Below are 24,523 nucleotides of genomic sequence, written 5' to 3'. Positions count from 1 at the left end.
TGTTGGTTATTATTATATCCCCAATTTGCAGAGGAGGCAATTGAATCATAAGAGGTACAGGAATTTGACCAAGTTTCCCCACTTCACAAAGCACATAAACATACCCTGTTAAGTAAGTAGGACTGGATTTGAACCCAGACACCAGACATTCTGAGTCCAGACTCTGCATTATTTTCAAGTTGTTGTTTTTGGTTTGGAGGCCACCCCTCATAGTGTTTGGGACTTACTTCTCCTGACTTTTTGCTCAGGAATCACTCCTGGTGATACCGTGGGGACCCTATGTGGTTTCAGGGATTGAACCTGGGGTTGACTTCATGCAAGGCAAGCATCCTATTCATTGTACTCTTTCTCTGGCCCATAAACTCTATTCTTTTTTTTTTTTTCCCCCTTTATTTTATTTTATTTTTTTAAAGTTGTAGATTTACAATTTTTTGTGCTTTGGTTTCAATTATACAATGATCAGATACCCATCCCTCCACCAGTGCCCATTTTCCACCACCATGGATAATATCCCTCCCACCCCCATCCCCCCACCCCCCCTGTCTCTGTGGCAGGGCAATCCCCTGTGTTCTCTCTCTCCTTTTGGGTGTTGTGGTCTGCAAAAGAGGCATTGAGTGGCAAACATGTTCAGTCCATAGTCTACTTTCGACATGCATCTCCCCTCCTGGGAGGATCCTCCAAACATACTTTATTTGGTGCTCCCTTCTCTATCTGAACTGCCCTTTCCTCTAGGATACCTGGCTGGCCTCTAAGTTATGGAGTAATCCTCCTGGTGCTGATCTCAGCTATTCTTGGGTATTAATCTCATACTTTGTTACTTTATATCCCCCAGATGAATGCAATCTTTCTATGTCTATCCCTCTCTTTCTGACTCATTTCGCTTAGCATGATACTTTCCATATTGTACCACTTGTATGTAAATTTCATGACTTCATCTTTTCTAACAGCTACATAGTACTCCATTGTGTAGATGTACCAAAGTTTCTTTAACCAGTCATCTGTTCTTGGGCATTCAGGTTTCTTCCAGTTTCTGGCTATTGTAAAGAGCGCTGCAATGAACAAACAAGTGCAGATGTCACTTCGACTATACATTTTTGCCTCTCTGGGATATATTCCCAGGAGTGGTATTGCTGGGTCAAATGGGAGCTCAATTTCTAATTTTTTGAGAATCGTCCATACTGTTTTCCATAAGGGCTGAACCAGTGGACATTCCCACCAACAGTGAAGGAGTGTCCCTTTCTTGCCACATCCACGCCAGCATCGGTTGCTTTTGTTCTTTTGGATGTGGGCCAGTCTCTGAGGTGTGAGATGGTATCTCATTGTGGTTTTGATCTGCATCTCCCTGATGATTAATGATGTAGAGCATTTTCTCATGTGCTTTTTTGCCATTCGGATTTCTTCTTTGAGAAAGTTTCTGTTCATTTCATTGCCCCATTTTTGGATGGGGTTGGATGTTTTCTTCTTGTGGAGTTTAACCAGTATTCTGTATATCCTGGATATCAACCCCTTGTCAGATGTGTATTCGGTGAATATCCTTTCCCATTCTGTAGACTGTCTTTGTATTTTGGTCACTGTTTCTTTGGAGGTGCAGAAGCTTCTTAGTTTAAGATAGTCCCATTTATCTTCTCTGTTTTCACTTGCTCGGCCAGTGGCGTGGCATCTTTGAAGATACCATTAGCTTCAATGTCATGGAGGGTTTTGCCAACTTTATTTTCAATGTACCTTATGGTTTCTGGTCTGATGTTGAGGTCTTTAATCCATTTTGATCTTACTTTTGTACATGGTGTTAGGCAGAGTTCTGAGCCTATTTTTTTGCAGGTAGCCGTCCAGTGATGCCAACACAATTTATTAAAGAGGCTTTCCTTACTCCACTTCACATTACTTGCACCTTTATCAAAGATTAGATGAGCATATGATTGAGGAGAGATGTCAGTGTATTCAACCCTGTTCCATTGGTCTGCAGTTCTGCCTTTGTTCCAGTACCATGCTGTTTTAATTATTACTGCTTTGTAGTACAGTTTGAAGTTCGGGAGGTTGATTCCTCCCATTTTCTTTTTCCCAAGAACTGCTTTAGCTATTCGTGGGGGCTTATTGTTCCATATAAATTTCAAGAGTGTTTGCTCCATTTCTTTGAAGAATGTCATGGGTATCCTTATAGGGATTGCATTGAATTTATACAATGCTTTCGGTAGTATTGCCATTTTGACAATGTTAAGTCTCCCGACCCATGAGCAGGGGATATCTTTCCATTTCCTCATGTCCTCTTTTATTTCCTGAAGTAGCGTTTTGTAGTTTTCTTTGTACAGGTCCTTTACTTCCTTAGTTAAGCTGATTCCTAGGTACTTGATTTTCTGGGGCACAATTGTGAATGGGATTGTTTTTTTCATGTTGCTTTCTTCTCTCTCACTGTTTGCGTATAGGAAAGCCATGGACTTTTGGGTATTGATTTTATAACCTGCAACTTTACTATACGAGTCTATTGTTTCTAGGAGTTTTTTGGTGGAAGTTATTGGGTTCTCTAAGTAGAGTATCATATCATCTGCGAATAGTGAGAGCTTGATTTCTTCCTTTCCTACCTGAATGCCCTTAATATCTTTTTCCTGCCTAATCGCTATTGCAAGTACTTCCAGTACTATATTGAACAGCAGTGGAGAGAGTGGGCATCCCTGTCTCGTCCCTGATCTTAGAGGGAAGGCTCTCAGTTTTTCCCCATTGAGGATGATGCTTGCTGTAGGCTTGTGGTAGATGGCTTTAATTATGTTGAGGAAGGTCCCCTCTATACCCATTTTGGCTAGGGTTTTCATCATAAAGGGGTGCTGGATCTTATCAAATGCTTTCTCTGCATCTATTGATATGATCATATGCTTTTTATCTTTTCTTTTGTTGATATGGTGGATTATGTTGATTGATTTCCGAATGTTAAACCATCCTTGCATCTCTGGGATGAATCCTACTTGGTCATGGTGTATGATCTTTTTGATGAGTAGTTGGATTCTATTTGCTAGTAGTTTGTTGAGGATCTTTGCATCTGTGTTCATCAGGGATATCGGCCTGTAATTCTCTTTCTTTGTGGTATCTCTGTCTGCTTTTGGTATCAGTGTGATATTTGCTTCGTAGAAACTGTTTGGAAGTGATAAACTCTATTCTTAACCATTTTACCAATCATTAATCAGAAGAAGTCAGTGGTGTTGTAACCATACATTTAACTCCCTTCCTGTTAAAATATTTTTTTATATTTACAAAATAAAAATAAAATAGTGTATATTTATACTATTGTATGCAGTTCCTCTGTTCGAATGCATTGCCATTGATCATGAAAATCTTTGCTTGAATGATTGCAATACTACTATATTATCTATGGCAGAGGTCCTCAACCCTGGTTATACTTTAGAATTTGTTGGGGAAATTCTGTAAAATGCTGAAGTCTGGGCCCCATTCTAGTCCAGTTAAATCAGAAACTGGGAGTAGGGCATGGGTAACAATTTGGTGTGATACTTCACAGTTGATTCTAGTAAAAAGTGGTGTTGAGCAACCTAGAGCTTCTTCCCATTCAAATTTGCCTGATCCACTATGATCAGATTTTGTCTTCTAATACACTGAGAATCAGATAATGTGCAGTGACTTCTAATACTCTGAGAATCAGATAATGTGCAGTGACTCCCAGTTGATACACAAGGTATGACTCTCAGTATCAGTACCCTCTGGGATGTTAGGAATGCAGACGTTTGGGTTCAGTCCCCAGATTTACTGACATAAGATTCCCAAGTGATTTGTGTGCACATTAAAGTTAGAGAAGTGCTCACTGTCACAAAGAAATATACCCCTTCTTGCCTTGATGTTCAAGTCCTTCTACAATATCTGACTCTGACTAGCTTTTCACCGTATTTCCTATTTCTGCTCTAGTGTATCTTCACAAAACAAAACATTCTTCTTCTGAAAGGCTTTCTCACTGTCTTTCTATTTTTTTTTTTTGGTACCTATAACTCAGGTCTAAGCTACACCCATGTTTTAAGATAGATTTCAGACCATTTCTGAGAAATTTTCTTGAATTCTCCCAGAAGAGAAAATATCTCTGACTCCTTAGTTCTTCAGTCTTGTATTTGTTTTTTAATTAGGATGCCACCACTGTTTGCCATGTTATATACTCCTTTTGGGTGATGCATATAAACTTCCTGTTTCATCTTTTAACCTCAAACACTAACATAATATGCAATATATAGTAGTTTTTTCTTACTAGATTTTTTTAATGAATGAATGAGTTTAAAAATTAGGGCAAAGGATAAGCTTCAGTGATTTAGCAAAAGCTTCATATCTATGATGCTTTTGGTGTCACAAAAAAAATTAATGCCACTTATATTGCATTTTCTATTTTATTGTCCCAACAAAAACAGAAAATTCTATTTCTATTGCCCTAATATTTTGATACAAATTATTCTTTATAAGCCAGTTCTGAGCAATAAATATGAAAGTTAAGATTAAGGAGAATAAGACTCACACATCCTTGGGAACACTCCCTCTTAGGGACATCCTCTGCTGCCCCACAGCCCCTCTTACCAAAGAGGACCCCCTGACATGGGGATGGAACTGCAGTGTTGGATATAATGAATAAGGGGAGTGATTTGCCTGCCCCAATGAACAATGACAAAAGCCCTAGAAGGACCCCAAATACAGAGGACTGCTCTAATCTTTCAGATGAGAATTTCAAAATGACAATAATTAGGCTTTGCCTCAGATTCAATCAAACAGTAGAGACAGGTTCCAGGAAGGAAAGAGAAAGTGTTAAAAACTCCCGTCAGAAATCTCTCATCTGAAGAGCACACAATAGAGTAAGCAATGGCAAAAAGGCAGAGGAATAAATCAGCATCTTAGAAAACAAGAAACACTGCCATCCAAAAAGAAAAGAATCAGGAAAAATAAAGAAAAACTCAGAGATCTATAGGACAACCTGAAGAGATATAATATCCAAATTATAGGGACCCCAGAAAGATAGGAGGGATAGGGGAAAGAGTTCTGGCAAGAAAAACTATAGCCCAAAACTTCCCCAATCTGATGGTCAGTTCAGTCCCTCAGATCCAGGATGCTTGCAGAATTCCAGTAAAAGTAAACCCAAACGAAAACACCAAGACACATTGTAACTAAATTGGCAAGAGTCAAAGATAGAGATAATATACTGAGAGCAGCAAGAGAAAAACGAAAAATTACCTGCAAGGGAACCCCCATAAAAATAGTAGATGTTTTGCATGAAATCCAGTTGGATATTGGAATAGTATAAGATATCCAACACACTGAATGAATTGAGCGTCCAAACAAGAATACTACAAAGTTGGTTAACATTCAAGTGTGACACAAAACTTCACTGACAACAACTAAAGTAGTTCTTGGTCACTTAACTAGCACTACAAGTTTCAATAACTAGTTTCATATAAAAGACACGAGAATCAGAGACTACAGTACCTACACAAAAAAGGCGGCATATTTTCTTTATTTCAGAAATAAAGAAAATAGATTGTAAAGGTGAACCCAACATTCTACAGCTTACAGAGACTCACATGAATGATCATGATTAATACAGTCTAAATTGAAGTGCTGGAAAACAATCATAAAGTTAAAATAGGCTAAAAAAAAGTGGGGAAAGCCATACTTATAAATAGATTATATAAAATAGATTTCAACCTAAAAAGGTAATGAAAGACAGAGATGGGCATGATATAATGATTAAAGGATCTATTCACCAAAAACACAACAGTCATTAACCATGTATGTACTAAATGATCACCAAAATATATAAGCATCTACTAGTAGGTCTGAAGGAAAATACTGACACAATAGTAGTAGGAAAATTTAACACCACATTCTCACCATTGATTGACCAACCAGACAGAGAATCACAAGGAAGTAGCTGTATAAAAGAAGAATTAGGGGCAGAGAGAGATAACAAAGACTAAGGCTCCCACCTGGCATGTAGCTGTGGTTGCAATCCTGGTTTGAATTCTTACACCACTTATAACTCCTGAACGCAGAGCCAGGAGGAAGCCCTGAGCACAAAACTAGGAGTGGCCCTTGAGCACCTTTGGGTAGGGCTCAAAAACAAAGACAAAGAATAAAACTAATAAATGAAGAAATAGAAGAGATGGGCTTAATAGATATCTTTTGGGTTCTTTATCCACCCAAAGTACAAAGTGTTCTCTAGTACTTATGGATAGACTCCTAGATGGTACTCTAGGATAGACTATGCACTGGAACACAAAAGAAATCTTCATAAAATAGAATAAGAATCATATCAGATGTCCTCTCAGATCAAGGTTCTTTAAGGCTGGAAATAAACCACAAACATGGAGAAACTCAAACATTTAGAAACCACACTACTAAACAACCTTCATTTCAAAGAGGAAGTCAAAAAGAACTAAAAGATTCCTAGATACAAATGAGGATGAACACATGAGCTAGGAACTAGGAACACAACAATAGCTGTGCTCAGAGGGAAGTGCATAGCACAAAAGTGTTCAACAGGAAGCAATAAAAGACACAAGTGAAACACTTAATCTTACACTTCAAGTAACTAAAACAAGACATCCCACAGCTGTCACTATGTAAACAACAGCCTATGACTTCACAGCTTCATGACTAATCTCCAAAGAGATGCCAAGGCAAGCAGATACAACTCAGGTACACAGTCTTCAGGCTGAAAACTCTGGGACACCCTTGGCAGAAGGGCAGGCCGAGAATCCATCCCAGTTCAATAGAACCTGGAGCTCATGGAGCTTGCAACCACCATGCGACACCTTCAAATTCTACAGTACTGACATGACAGTCCAGTAGCAGCACAGCATATTAGATGGGATGTAGCATGGTAGCCAACTATGCTCAATAAACAGAAACAATAACATAGAAGATTCAATTAGTAACAAACATCTCAGTAAATCCTCAGACAATGACTTTAATAATCCCACTGTGAGATATAACAGTTTTCAAAAATTTTCTTTTACTGAACTATTTTTCAATAATTCACTTGCCATTTTGTTATAACAAGCAATCTAAAGTAAATTATTGTTTGCCTGTCAGGGATTTGGTTCGGGGGTTGGTGGGACACTAGGAACAATGATGGAGGGAAGGTCACACTGGTGGTGGGATTGGTGTTGGAACATTGAATACCCAAAACAACTGTATTTTGAATAACTTAGTAAACCATGGTTTACTAAGCAAGCAAAAGAGAAACTAAAACAAGAACAACAAAGGGAGTCCAAAGTAAGTAGAAGCAGGGAGAATCCAATGACATGGGAATTAAAAAGCATATAAAAAATTAATGAAATTTAGATTTCATTGAAATATTGATAATGGATAATTATTTTTGAAATTAATAGTATTACCAGTCCTCTGGCTAGACTACTCTGATAAATTGGACCAGAAATGAAAGGGGAAAAATATGACAAATCACAGATACAAAAGATTAAATGAGATTACCATGGACAACTTTATGGCACTAAATGGGAGTCTCTAGAAGAAATGGATAAATTTCTAGAGTCTTACAATCTCCTGAGACTAAATCAGTAGGAAGTAGAAAACTTGGATAGATCAATAACAATCAAGGAATTAGACACAGTTGTCCAAAAGAAACAAGCAGACAGTTAAAGACAATTAGAGACAGTTCTCCCCCAAGAAACAAGCCTAGAGCCAGATGGGTTCACTGTGATTTTCCAAATTTTCACAGAGGACCCAATACCATCCTTTTCATATTCTTCCAGGAAATGGAAGAGGCAGGAATTTATCCGAAAACAGTTTTTATGAGATAAACATCCTGATGCTCAAAACTGATTGATACAACTTGTATCACTGATATACATGGATGCAAATATCCTAGCAAATAAAATTCATTAAACACATCAAACACCTTAATTAAGTAAGCATCATCCCAGGTATATAAGGGATGGTTTTATATATATATATATGTGTGTGTGTGTGTGTATATATATATATATATATATATATATATGAATGTGCTCTGCCACATTAGTAAAGAAATGACAAAAACCATATAATTATTTCCATAGATTCAGAGAAAACATTCAACATGATTAAATACCCATGCATGATGGAAATCCTCAGTAAAATGAGGACTAAAGGAACTTACCTCGATACTATATATACAATAGACTTACAATAACTTCATCCTAAATGTAGAAAAACTAAGGTATTTTGGTTAAAGTCAGACACAAGACAATGACGTTTCTTTCACTGTTGCTGGTCAACATAATATAGAAAGTTACAACAGCAATTAGGCAAGAAAGGGAAATCAGATGAATTCAAAATAATAGAAAAGAAGTTAGATTAATCACTCCTTTTGGATGACATATTATACACAGGAAATCTTAAAGACTCTATTTAAAAAACAACACCTCCTGGTAATAATAAATATGGTAAAGTAGTAAGGTACAAAATCAACAAATAGAAATTTGTCATATAGGGCCAGAGAGACAGTACTGTGGGTAGGTTGCTTGCCTGGCATATGACTAACCTGGGTTCAATCTAGCACCCCCGTATGGTTCCTTGAGTCTGCAAGGAGTAAGCCTGAGCACTGCCAGATGTGTCCCCCTCCAAAAGAAATTGGTTGCATTCTTGAATGTAAAGGGCTGGAGCAATAACACAGCGGTAGGGCGTTTGCCTTGCACACAGCCAACATGGCCGACCCGAGTTCGATTCTTCCACCCCTCTCGGAGAGCCCGGCAAGCTACCGAGAGTATCTCGCCAAGCTACCGAGAGTATCTCGCCCGCACAGCAGAGCCTGGCAAGCTCCCCGTGACGTATTCGATATGCCAGACACAGTAACAACAAAGTCTCCAATGGAGACATTACTGGGCCCGCTCGAGCAAATCGACAAACAACGGGAGGGCCCTTGAATGTAAACAACCGTGTAGAAAAGAAAGAAATTCCCATTTATAATCATGTTAGAAAAGAAAATAAAACCCCTCAAATGTAGGAATCTACTTTATAAAGGCAAAAGGCCTATTTAGTGAAAATTATAAATAACTCTTGAAAACAATCAAAGAAAACACAAGAAAACACAGAGACATATTCCTTGTTTGTGGGTTGGACTAATGAACATTGTTAAAAATGACCATTTTACCGAAAGTAATTTACAGATGTAATACAATTACCATCAAAATTACCACTGAGTTTGTTCAAAGACAATGAATGCTTCTAAAATTAATATTAAAACTGTAAAACTCCCAGAATAGCCAAAGCAGTCCTGAGGGAAAATATGGGAGTCATTGCACTTCTAGACTTTTATCTTTATTCAAAGTTAAAATAATCAAAACTGCATGGTACTGGAGCAAAGATTGATTTCAGATCAGGGGATTAGAATTGAGAGCCCAGAGATAAATAGACAATTAATGACAAGGGAGTAGGATCCTGAAGTGGAGAAAGAAAAGATTTTCAAGAAATGGTGTTGGGAAAACTGGATAGTCATAACAAGGAAAGCTTTTCAACAAATGATGCTGAGAAAACTGGATAGTCACATGCAAAAAAAAAAAAAGAAATTAGATGCTTATTTCACACGTGCATGAAGGTTAATTTAAAATTGATTAAGGGCTGGAGTGATAGTACAGCGGGTAGGGCGTTTGCCTTGCATGCGGCCAACCCGGGTTCAATTCCCAGCATCTCATATGGTCCCTTGAGCACCGCCAGGGGTAATTCCTGAGTGCAGAGCCAGAAGTAACCCCTATGCATTTCCGGGTGTGACCCAAAAGCAAATAAATAAATAAGATAAAATTGATTAAATACTTTGATACCAAACTTGTTTCTATAAAACAAGTCAAGGAATGCACAGACAGAATTCTCCAATATGCTGACTTGAGAGAAGCCTTTAGCCACATAATCCCATTGGAAGAAACCAAGGCAGAAATAAACAAATGGGACTATATCAAACTTCCAATAGAAACATGTCCTGATATACAGGGCTGTGATCTGAGGATGTTAAAAGGGCGGGATGAAGGTACCTTGGGATAATTGTGGAAGGACCCTAGCAGTCTTTGGTGGGCATGGTGAGTAGCACAGAGAGTATAAGGTAATAATATTGCTAGTATTAGGCTGGAGCAATAGCACAGCGGTAAGGTGTTTGCCTTGCACGCAACCAACATGGCCGACCTGAGTTCGATTCCTTCGCCCCTCTCGGAGAGCCCGGCAAGCTACCGAGAGTATCTCGCCCGCACGGCAGAGCCTGGCAAGCTACCCGTGACGTATTCGATATGCCAAACACAGTAACAACAAAGTCTCCAATGGAGACGTTACTGGGCCCGCTCGAGCAAATCGATGATCAACGGGAGGACAGTGACAGTGACAGATATGCTGGAAATGACTAGACTAAATCCAGCAGCACTGACTGACATGGAGCATGGGGAGGCGGTGATTTCTGTTTTCATTTTTTAAAATATTCTGTTAATTTCCTACAATGAATTTTCATAAAAATCTTATTTTAAAACAATGGTTAAGGAGAATGGGCCAGACCTGTGACTCAGTGGTAGAGCACGTGCCTTGTATGTATAAAAGGTTTGCCTTGATTTGTTTCACATATGCACAGGCTCATGCACACACACGCACACACATACACAAACACAGACACAAGAGATTAAGGAGAACAAATTACACTATCAGTAATAAGTCAGAATGAGAATTTTCTCCCCCAAGTAACTTGTCTTTCCTGAGTCTTGTAATCTTTATGAAAAGTAATCCAGAGATAATAAAAGTGAATAAGTGAAGATTTAGGAGAGAAATCATTAGCTTTAGAAAAATAAAACTGAATCAGATTTATCCTGTTTCTCTAAAGATTTAAATATCATTGATTTGTTATTAATGTGTCATATTCTCAGTGTAAGAGTATATTTCCTACAAATTATAAATGTGCTAATCTTCTAGTCATCTGAATTGTCCTGGTTAAAATAACATACAAGGAATGGGATTGTTTCAGTAAATTTACTTTTGATATAGCTTCTACCTGACTTCATTTATTCCTCAAACAATCAATGAGTATTTATCGAGATCCAGCTAACTGCTCAGCATTGAAAAAGTATTAGAAAATGTAAAATAAGTTTAACAAATAGTCCTGACCCCCACCCCATCACCTGTCCCATGTATAGTTTTGTGAAATTGGATCTATCTGACCTACTGTTTCCTCATTTATAAATGATATAATAATACCTTCATTGTAACCTTATCAAGATACTTAATATTTGGGTCAGAGAAATGACAACTACGTATGGTCCCTTGAGTCCCACCAAGCGTGATCCCAGAGCACCACAGGGTGAGACCCAAACACACAAAAAAGATGCTGAATACTTAGAAACACTTAGTATTATAAAAGTTACCCCCCAAATAGTCTTTATGTGGGTTTTTTTTTTGCTATTAATGTCTTCTACTCCCTCTAGAATGTGAGTTACTTAAGAACAATATCTTATAAATCTTACATCTTCTAAAAGCATTAAAATCTTACATAGAAGTGCTCAAGATATGTTTGGGTTAATTAAATAATGTGCTTCCTTGGGACAGTGTGGGGAGAGAGTTTTATTTGGTTGAGAAGTAATGAGAAGATAAAGCATTAATGATCTCAATAAGAGATTCTTGGATAAGATGTCACTGATGAATCACCACAGACAAATAAAGGATCTCAAATAGTTGAGACTTTTCATGAAGCAAACGGGATATGGGATATAGTTTAAAGATAGATTTGTACAGGTAGCACTTGAACTGGGGGGTGGGAGAGAGGCTGGCAAAGTATCCAGTCTCATTAAAATGTGTTAATGTATTTAATGTAATTAATGCATTCATTCAACAAATGCTTATTGCACATTCTCTGAACTCTCTTAGACCAGATATTGTATCTTGGGATATATGATGAACACATAATGCCTCTTCTATATGATACTCACAGTATAATGAGAAACGGGCATTAAACAAATCACACAGTTATCTGAGTGAAATAAGTGTTGTGAAACAAAAGTATAGGTGTTAGAAGAAGTTTTTAGAAGGGGGCTTTCTCCAGTCCTTTTGTTGTTCCTTTATCACTACTTTATTTTAATAGTTCCCTGTCTGTTCTTATCCTGAGCACCTATGTGCTTGTTCAGCAACCCCCTTATGAACTCCTACGGGTACTTTGCTCTGTGCTGATTTCCTGGGAAAACTAAGATAAACTCTAGAACGTGTAGTTAGCAGCGAAGAGAGACATGTTAACAGTATAATGTAAAAAGAACTTTAATAGGTTAATGTAAAAAATATGAGAACACAGATCTTTAGTATAGAAGTGATTGTGGAGAATGTATGAACTCAAAGAGGAGAAAGAGAGCAAAGATCTTACTCCAAAACCTAAAACTTGAGCAGAAACGGGGGAAATTCAAAGAATAGAAGGCAAGTAGGATAGTGTTATCTGATGGAACTATAATTCTTTCAAGTAGAAGATTTTCAAAAATTAACCTCAAGAATTTTTAAATTGATATTCTCCCATATCAATTTAAAAGCATGTGAGTATGCAAATGATTAAAATGTGCCCTAAACCTAAGAGTTTTCTGTCCAGTGATGTTTTTCTTTACTAAGTTAAAATGACCATTACTGGCAGAGTCATGTAGTACAGCATAGGAGGAGAGGAAACGAAACATGTGGATTAGTGCACTTAATATAGGCAGGATGTTTAGATCGGCTCATAAGAGACGCCAGTCAACATTCTACTTTCATACAGAATTTATTCCTAATTATCAAACAACAGTAATTTGAATAGAGTGTATGATTCTGTTACTCTAAGTACATATGTGAAATTCTGATTCGTATTTCACCAGGCATAGTATCAGTATTTTGCACCTTGTCTTGAATTTTCTTCTTTTCCCTACTCCCTTTCTTTCCACTACCCTTTGCCCTCATAACACCATAACACCTGAGTTCTATTATCATTGTCATCTTCTCTTTTTTTTTTTCAGAAGGGGCACAACCTATGATGCTCAGGGACCATTCCTGGCTCTGTGCCCAGGAGCCATTCCTAGTAGTGCTGGGGTGCGGGGGCTGAATATATGCAATGCTGGGATTCAGACACCGTCCACAGCCACAGCTGCGTACAAGCGCCTTAACCTTTGTATTATCTCTCCAACTTCATCCACTGATTTCTTTTTTTTAATTTTTTTTGTCTGTTTGTCAATTCGATATGCCAAAAACAGTAACAACAAGTCTCACAATTTGTTGTGAGATGTTACTGGTGCCCGCTCGAGCAAATCGATGAACAACGGGAGGACAGTGCAAAATTTGTCAATTTTATAGCATTATATGTCACATATGGATGAAATCATCCTGTACTGGTCTTTGGATTTATTTTGGTTTACATAATACTCCCAAGCTTCCTTTGTTTTGCTGTTGATAACAAAATTTTATCTTTTTAAATAACTGGGTATTATTACATTGTACAGATTAACCATATCTTCTTTATCCAATTATTAATAGATGAACATATTAGTTGCTTCCTTATTTTAGCCATTGTAATGGGCACTGCAGTAAATATACGTCAGTATTTTCCTATTCTTCAGATAGATACTCAGAAGTGGAATTACTGAATTACATAGTAGCTCAGTCTTGCTTTTGGGGGGTAGTGAGGATGTGGACCACATCTCACTGTGCTCAGGGCTTAATCTTGGCTCTGCACTCAGGGATCACTCCTGGCAGGGATATGGGTGAGCTATATATTGTGTCAGAGATTGAATCCAGGTTAGCTGTGTACAGGGCAAGCACCTTACCTACTGTACTATTTCTCCAGTTTTGTCTTTAGCTTCTTGAAGACCTTCTGTACCATTTAACAAAATGAGTATGCCATATCACATACCTCTTTGATTTTCTTTTTTACATTACAAACCCATGATCTGCCTGCTAGAGCTAAGTGGGTATCTGGAAAGTCCACATAGCTAATGATTTGAGGGTGGGGCTTTGAAGAGTTTGTGCCACACCTGGAGATGCTCAGGCGCTTTTCCTGGCTGTGCTCAAGATACTGTCCCCTGGCAGTACTAAATGACCCATATTCAATACCAGGGATTGAGCTAGGGTTTGCCACGTGCAATACTAGTGCCTTATCTCCTGCCTGCAGCAAGGATTTTTACTATGTCTTAGTATAGCAGTGTCCTGCTGTATTAACAGACCTACACTTTCATCTTTCTGCTTTCTCCTCATTTTTATGTTGCAAGAGGAAGCCAGGTATTCAGCAGACACAAACGTTGCTGTACAGAAAGAACCATGCAGATTAAATTAATTGGACCTTCGCAGGGAGCACCACGAGGCCAAATTAGAAACATTTGGTAGCAACTGAAAATTAACATTTTTGACACAGAAATGGCTTTTAGGCATATATATTTTGCTATGGCTTCTGTGATAGACCTCAAATCGTAGTGGCTTACACACGATAGAAGTCGATTGCTCTTTCTTGTAATTGTCTGGGTGGTAGTTACCCAGAACTATTACAGGTTTATTATTCCATTCCATAGGTGTTGCCCTTATTTGTGCAATCCAAGAAGACTCATGACTACTGTTCCCATGCCAGTAGTGAGAGGGTTAAAGGACAGTGAGAGAGAAGATACATTCTTACTGGCCTAGTGGCAGAAGGCATCCTTCACACATTTGAATCCCTGATTCTAATCTTTGGCTCCCACCCTTGAGATGGGGACAGGGTTGTAGCTTAGTGGTAGAGAGCATGTCTTGCATGGGTGAGGACCTGAGTTTGATTCCTAGTACCACAAAACATTAACTCCCCTCTCCAGATAGGTAGGTGATAGAGAGAGAAATACATAGATTACAGTCTGGAAGTCACACATAAATTCCCTTCAACTCATATCTAATTGACTTAACCAGAACTGGCGAGCTATTACTGTCTTATGATAAGGTTGAAAAGTGTAGTAGTAACTAGGTGATAACATTTCTATTCTTTTAAGAGGGAAAATTTGAATTATAATGAACAATTAGCCTCTACCACATTGTGTGTGAGATTAATGGAGCAGGTGCATGGAAGACCATGGCTACCCATCTAACCCAAGTGCCACAGAGCTCAGAGAAGAGAGATTCCTTTTGTGTGAGGTAACGAGTGGGCTTTGAGGGGGTGAAGTTCAAAAGTGACATTGTTGGGTATGGGTTCTGACCTTGATTTAACTGAGATAATGCAGAACTTACAGAGGGGGATAAAAAGACATAGGACGTGCTTTAGACAGAAAAACAATGCTGGTAGAGACATAGAGGTGGGAAAGATGAGGCTATTAGATAACTCATATGTTTTCTTGAAGACCAGGAATAATAAAGATGATCGTGAGTTAAACCAGGAAAAGTTTATATTGATCACAATTGTTAGTGGCCCATGAATGCCAAGACTATCTTCTGTCTGCATGGGAAGCCATTGGTGACTTCTGAGTAAGGAATGTGATTATGACTGTGCTTTGAAAGGTAACTATGGCAACAATGTATAAAATCAATTGGAGCAGAGAGATTAGAAGATCTGCTTAGAAGTTGTGGCAGTGGGCCTAAGGTTAATATGGGCCTAAACTGAAGTCATGTCGTTGGAAAAAGAAAAGATGGGCCAAGTGTGTGAGGGCAAGAAACTATTAAAATCATCAAATCTGGGACAGAAGAAATGCTGTGAATTTCCTGGGTCCCTGGAGTGGCAATTGTACTGTATTTTCATTCAGCTAGTGAAACGTAGCCTCAATTTTGCTGATTCTAGGGCTGGTCCCCAGAATCGTTCATTCTCTGCTCAGAGCATCTCAGTGGGCATCCGTCGCCTCCTCCAGAGCTATAGCAGCTGTTGGCCCAGCAATGCCATGAATTTGTCTCCCTGTGCTGCCAGGAGAGCAGCTGCCAGCAGCATCTCTGGGCAGACATGTCTCAGAGACATGGAAACTATTCAACTTGAGATGGGGCAAATCAGCCAGGGCCACATGGATTTGTCCCACCCCATTTCCTGGCTGGCTTCTCACCCTGGCTAGATTTCAGCCTCTTGTTCTATGTTAGGATGGTATTTTGTTAGTTTTTCATGGCTGCACTGAGGGACAAACATTGCTGAACAGCCTTTTTTATCTCTTGGATAATTTCTCACTGTGGCAGGCTTTACCCTGCCACTCTGTTGCTTTGCTTTCTGTTCTGCTTTGCTCCTGTTCACCCCTCTTCCTGCCCCCCTACTTTGTTTAGTGCAAATGCCCTCATCAAAGCCTACACATCTGACTCTCAGAACGCCTGACTGTACTCCTGTCCCCCTCATGTCCTTCCCCCGCCCGTGGAAAAATGTCAAGAGACAGAATAAGAGATGCTCTAAACAGAAAAAATATCTGCCATATGCTTTGTAAGCCAGGTAATATGGCTTTCTCCATCCTTTTAAATTGTGAACGGATCCAGTGAAATGTCTAAAATTCTGATTGCCTGGTTTAATTAGGAACAGAGAAAATACTGTGTGAGACCAGGTTCTTCCTCGAGATGTTCTTGGATTTTCTTTGGAATCTGAAGAGTGTAAATGCATCTCTGTCTGTTGCTGAGACCTCGATTGTCTCTTTTTTCAAAAGACTTTTTTTAGTCTCTCTGAAATCACAAAGTTACTCATGATGGGGTTTCAGGAATACAGTGTTTCAACACTGATCCCTTAACCAGTGTCCACTTCCTCCACCAGTGCCTCTCCCACCCACCCACTTTTCCTCCCACCCACCTGTCTGCCTCTAAGAGAGGCACTATATATATATGTATATATATTTGTATATATATATACACATGTGTATGTATGTATATACACATATGTGTGTATGTATGTATGTGTGTGTGTATGTATGACTTTACATACATATGTGTGTATAAATATATATACACATACACATATATATTCTTCTGCACTCTGGTTTACAATACAGGTACTGATAGGATTTTATGCATAACGCTTAACTGCCTTTCAGCAGCACCCCTCCCCCTTCTCTCCCCCCCCCCCCCCCCCCCCGCCCCCTCCTCTACTCCTGTTTGAATTCCTCCCTCCACCATAGTTCTTGCCCATCCCTATCCTGTCCCCACTCCCCCCACCCCCATCTCTCAAAGTAGCAGGTTTCCTATTGAAGACCAGTTCTCAGGTGTTCTTTGTTTCCATTGTCTTTGGGCATTCCTTGATGGTCTCTTTTAAGTGGAATCTGTTTGTAATGCTCAGCAGGACTCTTAATTGATAATACTTGGCTGTTTCTTTGTTGTTATTTTTTTTTTAACATACACTTAACTGTAAATTAACCTTTCAGTCATAGTTTTGATCTTCTACTTTTAAAAGCTTACTGTTTTCATTTTACTTTGAGATAGTTGTTTTCCCCTATTAGATTTTTTTAAATTTTTATTTATATATATTTTTTTATTGAATCACTTTGCTCAAGTGGGCCCAGTAATGTCTCCATTGTGAGACTTGTTACTGTGCTTAGCATATTGAATACTCTCCATAGCTTGCCAGGCTCTCCCAGAGGGGCGGAGGAATCGAACCGAACTCGGCCGGGCTGGCTACACGCAAGGCAAACGCCCTACCGCTGTGCTATCACTCCAGCCCCCCTATTGGATTTTTAAAGGACCGCTACATCACTATAATGCTATGTTCCTTACAGAGATCTTATGCTATTTTAGAATCCATTGCCAATATCTTTTATCTTTTTATTAGCTTTCCTCCTTCTTAGCAATAAATGTTTGCTGAAAATTTTAAGGTATTGATTTAGATTCTTAGGAGAGAGATTCAAAGATTAGAAGTCATTGGTTCTTTTCCCACACACCTGTATAAATAATCTGAACAGAAATGTAGATTATCCCTTCAGGTAAAATATACCCCAGGTATTGTGAGTGGAACAGGAACACAAATCTTCAGTATTAAGGCCAGAGGTATGTACACATACCAACTGTGTACTGTAGGAGGGATGACATAATGAATATGGAAATTTTCAGGAAAGAAATGAAATTTGATACAAAGCGTCTTGCTGAGCAGTGAGTAAACTGGTTTGACTGGAGTAACAAGTGTATATGGAGGAGTTTGACAAAGCCAGGTCATATCCTATCCTGAGAGACCTTGAGTCTTAACTAAGAGATTTTCCTCTGTGTAAAGGCTGGACACCACTGGATAACTTGGTGTCCAATCTGTAGGTAGTTTGCTAAATGATAAGAAAACTTGAAATAAAAAAATAAGAGCCCTAACGCAGTCAAGCCAGTTACCTCAGCAGATAATTAGATCTTAAATTAGGGTGGGATGGTTAGAGTGAAAAGAATAGAGATTTCTTTCTATATATAAAATGTGCTCGTACCATGTGCTGGACACGTGCCAGGCAAATCAAATACCACTACCCTTTGCACTCCCGGAGCTTATAGTCTAGAGACAGATGGAAAACACCTGGTGCTCTTTAAAGAGAATCTTCAGGGATTGCTGATACATTCAGGCTTCAAGTGTATTGGGAAGCACAAAAGAAAAAGGTGTGTGAAGTTTCCTTTGGAATTGAGTGAGATATATAATATATATAATATATATAATATTAGTGTGTTAAATAGAAATACTGAAGTTAAGAATTGTTTTTGAAGACCTAGAGTATGAGCTGTTTGGTTTGGAGATACTGAATTGAAGGTACTGAAATGATACTGAAGCTGAATTTTCCTGAAATTAACAGAAAATGAATATCTGTATTTCAAGTTAAAGATCGGAACTGTTGGTAGAAATTTGTAGAAATTTTCTTGTGTTTATAAACAGTGGTTTGAGCTGTAGAAATATTTGTGATTTTCAGTTTTAAGTATTTAGGAAGAAGCTAGGGGAAATATTAGTTTTATACTCAGATTGCAGAGAATAAACAAAGATTTAAAAGGTACACTTGTTTGTGGGGCTGGAGCCATAGCACAGTGGGTGGGGTGTTTGCCTTGCACGCGACGAACCCGGGTTCGATTCCCAGCATCCCATATGGTCCCCTGAGCACCGCCAGGAGTAATTCCTGAGTACAGAGCCAGGAGTAACCCCTGTGACCCAAAAAGAAAAAATAAATAAAAGGTATACTTGTTTGTGTATTTATTTAATACACATATGATTATGTACCAGACATTTAACTAGGTACTGGAGATAGAGAGTAAAAGGGCAACATCCTATTCTCACTACCATTGTTGCCTATAATATATATATATATATATATATATGTATATTTTGGAGGGTGAAGGAGGCCATACCTAGCAGTACTCAGGGTTTACTTCTGACTCTATGCTCAGGGATCACTCCTGGTGGTGCTCAGGGAACCATATGCAATCTCAGTGATTGAACTAGAGTTGGCACAAGCGAGGCAAGTGCCATAATACCAGTACTTTCTCTCCAGACCAAGTACACAACTTATTAAGGAAACACACATAGAAAGTAAACTTGCTTATTTGACTGGTTATGGGTTGTTGCTATTGGAAGAAATGTGAGGGAGTATAGGGCCTAGGTATCTCAAGAATCTGGTAGACATTCAGTTTGCGGTATTCCTTTCAGTGGGAGCTTGGGTTGACAGTTAATTAAAGAGAAATTCTTATAGTGTTCGTATTTGTGGCCATGGGCCAAACATTTGAATGTACCAATTCTCTATAGTTCTGTTGCCTGTTGTTGATGGATTTCTCCGAAGCTGAATTTAGAATTGTTCATCACTCTTACAGCTTAGCTGGATTGAAAAACAGAATCAGTTGGCCATTGAAAATGTTATAGTTGTAATCGAAAATCAGAAAAGGATGGAAGCCCAGTATGGGATGTCTCTGAGGAGTGCAGAAGAAGGAAGCATAAAGCTGTCAAAAGAGAACCTCTTATTTCCTGGGACTAGTTTGCCTCTGATTCATTTTGGATGTATTTGAGAGCTGTTTGTTCTCTCAAGGAGGAGTTTTGACCAGATGTAGTATCTGCTGCTGAGCAAGGCTTCACTTCTTTTCACCATGGCTCATGCTGTTTTTGCTTAGAAACTAACAATAACAACAACAACAAGAATCCCTCATGAGTTTTTTATTGACCGAGCCCATAAAGAATCATAGGCAGTGGTTTAGTCTTTTATTTTGTGGAGGAAGAGTTGGGTGATCTGCTCCCTTATGGAAGAGCAGGAAAAAAACGAGAAGGGAGTTTGGAGTCATCAATGCGATAAGGCCGTCACCTGAGCTTGGAACAGAGAAAATTTAATTTGAATGGTCTTTGGAAGACGTTATGACTTAGTATGAAAAAATCTCAGAGCTCTAATCCACACAGTTTGGGCTGAATCCTATCTTCCACTTAGAGCTCTGTGACCTTGAACAAGTCACTTAATTATTTTAGTATCAGCTTTTTGATCTATGAAATGTGGAGATTATTGCTTACCTTAAGGAGCTTTTCTAAGGATTAGAAATAATAGAATATAAAGCACTAGCTTATTGCCTATAACTTAATAGATGCTTGACAGAAAAAATAAAATAAAAGTTAACTGATACAATTATCACTACCATAGGAGGAGTGTAGCATGATTTTCTTTTTAAGTTCAGTTATCTTTTTTTTTTTCACAGTTACAAAGTTGTTCCTGATTGAGTTTAGCATGATTTTTATGGTTATAGGTCTGTGACCAAATTTCCTGAGTTTGCAGTCCTGGATTGCCCACTTACTAGCTGTACTGTTACAGCTGAAGGTTCTGAGTTGTATCTTTAATAGAAAGAGCTCTTGCTGTATATGGGTGTTGCCCTAAGTTGGCACTGCACTGCACATATATACAACAATAAGTAACAGTCACTGTTATCTTTATCAGGAGTTGGGTCTAGAGATATCTGAGGCAAAAATCCTGGTAGATTAGATTCACTACTTATACCTAGCTTAGTTTAGCATTCTTAAGCCTGGCTTAAATTATATCATGTCAATCTCATTCTCAGAAACCCCTGTGGGCCTGAGAAAATGACTTCTCATCCTACTGCTTGCTTTTTATGACATGGCTACATTGGGCAGGAAATATGCTATTATGTAGCTATAAAATTGTATAGCTGATTCCTATAAAAACTCCACAGTTGTATGTTTTGCCCTCTAAGGTGTCTTGTAGTTCAACCTTGGTGTGTTACATTTGGATCAGGGCTCAAAATTATCATTTCATCAGTATAATCATTCCTGAATTCCTTGTTCTCGTAGTGGCACTAGTTGGCACTAATGACCAAATAACGTTGAGTTTTAATAAAGGTATGGGCCCACAAGTTTCCAACTGGCAGTAAAAGATTGCCAGTTCTACACAAGCTTTTGAGTGATTTCCTTTGAACCACCAGACTACTGCAGAACCAGCCTCTTATCAACAGTTGTGATTTACTGGGTCATTCATATTGTGAAGCTAAGTAGAAGGTCCCCCCACCAATTTTTGTATAAATGACTTCATAGCTACATTAGTGAGTGCGTCATAGCTTGCATTAGGGGATGATGGAGAGCGGGAAGGAAATATCCTTTTATGAGCAGTTGGGAGAATGTTGAAGACTATCAAGAGTTTCCAGTATCTCCTAGGATCTGCCATTGCAACATCAGAAGGCCACATCCGCAGTCTGCTGGAGTAGAGACACTTGCAATCATATCTCGTAACAACAAAGCTAGAGCACAGGGAACTTTCAGTATTCATTTTCTCGGCTCTTTTAAGCCCCATAATAATTCTGTATAGACACAGGAAATGATGTGTGGCTAGGTTGAAGGATCTTTAATTTTCAGGAATTTGCAGCCAATTAAATGAATTGACTTTGAGCCAGTCCTACTTTAAAGGCAAAAGACATGTCATCTTTATTGGAAGCTATTTTAAGTCAGAGGGCTTACAAGATAAGAAGAAAAGACAGTTTTTCATAAGGACTTTTAATATTGAAATGGGGAAAATCAGACAGGCTTAAAGAATAATAAAAATACATATGTTCATGGGTACATGAATGTAAAATAAGTTATTATTTAAAGCAGGTTCCAGTACTCATTCATTGGGAAGGGAAAGAAGGTAGAGGACGTAGGAGGGACTTGTATTTGGCTCAGCTAGGGAAAGGTAAAATAGCAGTTACATTCTCAGTTATAGTTGGTCAGTTATTTCAAAGTTAATTGAAGTAGTGACTTTAACTGAACTGCACAAAAGATCACACTGTTATGTGGAAGGAACATAGAATTAGTGAAGGATCTAGGTAGAATGAGAAAGCGTTTGGGTTTTTCCAAATTGAAAAAAGATCATTCTGCTGCTGCTCCTTCTTTTGTACACCCTCGCCCCATCCTTCACTAGTTACCCCTCAAGTTTTAAATGAGGGAGGGTCAACAGTTCTGCTTCCTAACATAGTTTGAGTACAGCTCGTTACAGAATCAGGATTGGAAAAAGGAATTGATCAAGTTAGGATTATCTTCAGTGGTATGATCCTGAGCATTGTTTGCTGATTCTTCTTCTTAAGCAGTTGGGACAGAGCATCCTTGCATGAAATTTAGACATCCCTTCCTGGGAGTCTCCATGTATAAGTAGAGCTTGCAGAACAAGTCTGGCAGCACTTGGTTTGAACCTTTATAAACAACAGATGTTTAAAACTAAATTCTGAGACTGCGGAGTATAGATTTTTGGTGATGCTAGAAATTGTTATAATTTAAAGGTATCATATTGAGGATTTAGCTAGGATTTTCCTGCAGCTCATGAGGGTAGATATGATTCCTCTGATTCCTCAGTTCCTTTGGAAGATGAAGCACAAAGTGAACTTTAATAGAGAGAGAAAAGAGGAGGGCATAGTTTTTAAAGGTTGAGTTTCTGGGGCTGGAGCAATAGTACATACATTGGGTAGGCTGTTTACTTTGCTTGCGGCCAACCTGGATTTGATCCCCGGCACCCCATATGGTCCCTTGAGCACTGCCAAAAGTTATTCCAAAGTACAGAGCCAGGAGTAAGCCCTGAGCACTGTTGGGTGTGACCTGAAAACCAAAATGAAAAGAGAAAGTTCTGTTTCAGAGGTGTAGTGACATCCTCCCCTTCTCCCATTTTCTTACTCCTGTTTTCTCTGGTTGTTTCTTCCTGGAAGGGTTTCTTCCTTACCATAGAGTCCTACTTACACTTACATAGCAACAAAAGGCAGGCATACCACATGATCTCTTCCATTTATATATCTTGATGCCATGCCCTTATTTATCTTAGAGCCTGACCTTATTCATGTATGATTTCAAGATTACTTTTGCCATCATTAATTGGAGGTAGTAAAGATCAGGTGGTTTATAAATATTTTAGTACTGCCATTGGGGGTGGGGGGACACCCAGCTCTGCTTAGGGCTTAGGCCTAACTCTATGCTCTCGGATCACTCCTGACAGGCTTGGGGCGATTTTTGGGTCATGGAGTGATAGGACAGCAGGTAGGGCATTTGCCTTGCACATGGCTGATCTGGGTTCGATTCCCCCATCCCTCTTGGAGAGCCCAGCAACCTACTGAGAGTATCCCGCCTGCACGGCAGATCCTAGCAAGCTCCCCATGGCATATTCAATATGCCAAAAACAGTAACAACAAGTCTCACAATGGAGATGTTACTGGTGCCCGCTCGAGCAACTCGATGAACAACGGGAAGAAAGTGCAGTGCAGTGCAGATTTATTTATTTGTTCAGTCCGAGGGTGTCCAGAAAGTAGTTGTAGAAATGTTGACCTAGGCTTCACAAAAGGCTACTAACAAGATTTCTTTGCTGGTCTTAAGCTCATTTTACATTGAAGAAAAAATATAGCAGAATGCTCCAAGGTCTGGACCTCAGGGGATCTTCAGTGATACAATACCACTAGCAAAGCCTACAGAATTAAAAATAAACAAATGAGACTACATCAAATTAAAGATTTTCTGCATGGCAAAAGAAACACAGGCTAAAACCAAAAGGCAAGTAATCACATGGGAGAAAATACTTGAGGTCAACACATCAGATAAGGGGTTGATATCCAGAATATATAAAGTACTCACAAAGATCAGCAACAACAACAACAAAATCCAAAACTTCCATCAAAAAATTGGAAGAGGAAATGAATAAGGACTTTTCTGAGGAAGACCAATGGATGGCCAGCAGGCACATAAAAAAATGCTCATCATCACTTATTATTAGGGAAATCCAAATCAAGAAATCAGTGAGAACAAATAACACCAGTGAGATTGGCAGATATCAAAAATAATAGAAACAGTCTATATTGGCAGGAATGTGGTGAAAAGGAAACCCTAATCGACTGCTGGTGGGAATGTAAAGTAAACTCAGAATTGAGCTCCCATATTACCTAGACATTCCACTTTTTGTTACTTAGGCCCAGGACAAAAAAACATGTATTCAAAAGAATGTATGCATGCCATTATTCATTGCAGCAGTCAGTACAATAGCTAAGATTTGGAATCAACCTAGATGTCTAACAACAGATCATGAAGATGTGGTATGTGCGTGCTGTGTGTGTGTGTGCGTGTGTGTGTGTGTGTATGCACGCACATTCACAATATATGTATACAAACAAAATAGAATACTATGCAGCTGTAAGGAATGATGAAATCATGCAATTTGCTGCAACATGCATGGAACTGGAA

General features: G+C 38.8%; 1 protein-coding gene across 3 annotated transcripts in view; it reads left to right on the top strand.

Annotated features, from left to right (window-relative positions):
• SRGAP2 (SLIT-ROBO Rho GTPase activating protein 2) overlaps window positions 1–24,523 on the top strand; it is a 297,179-nt gene that overhangs the window by 112,291 nt on the left and 160,365 nt on the right. The gene's annotated exons all lie outside the window — the stretch shown is intronic.

This window comes from Sorex fumeus, unplaced genomic scaffold (assembly GCF_029834395.1).
Source record: "Sorex fumeus unplaced genomic scaffold, SorFum_2.1 ptg000039l, whole genome shotgun sequence".
In the NCBI taxonomy this organism is placed as follows: Eukaryota; Metazoa; Chordata; class Mammalia; order Eulipotyphla; family Soricidae; genus Sorex; species Sorex fumeus.
Note: the sequence above shows the minus strand (reverse complement) of the source record. Positions and strands in the feature narration are given on the sequence as shown.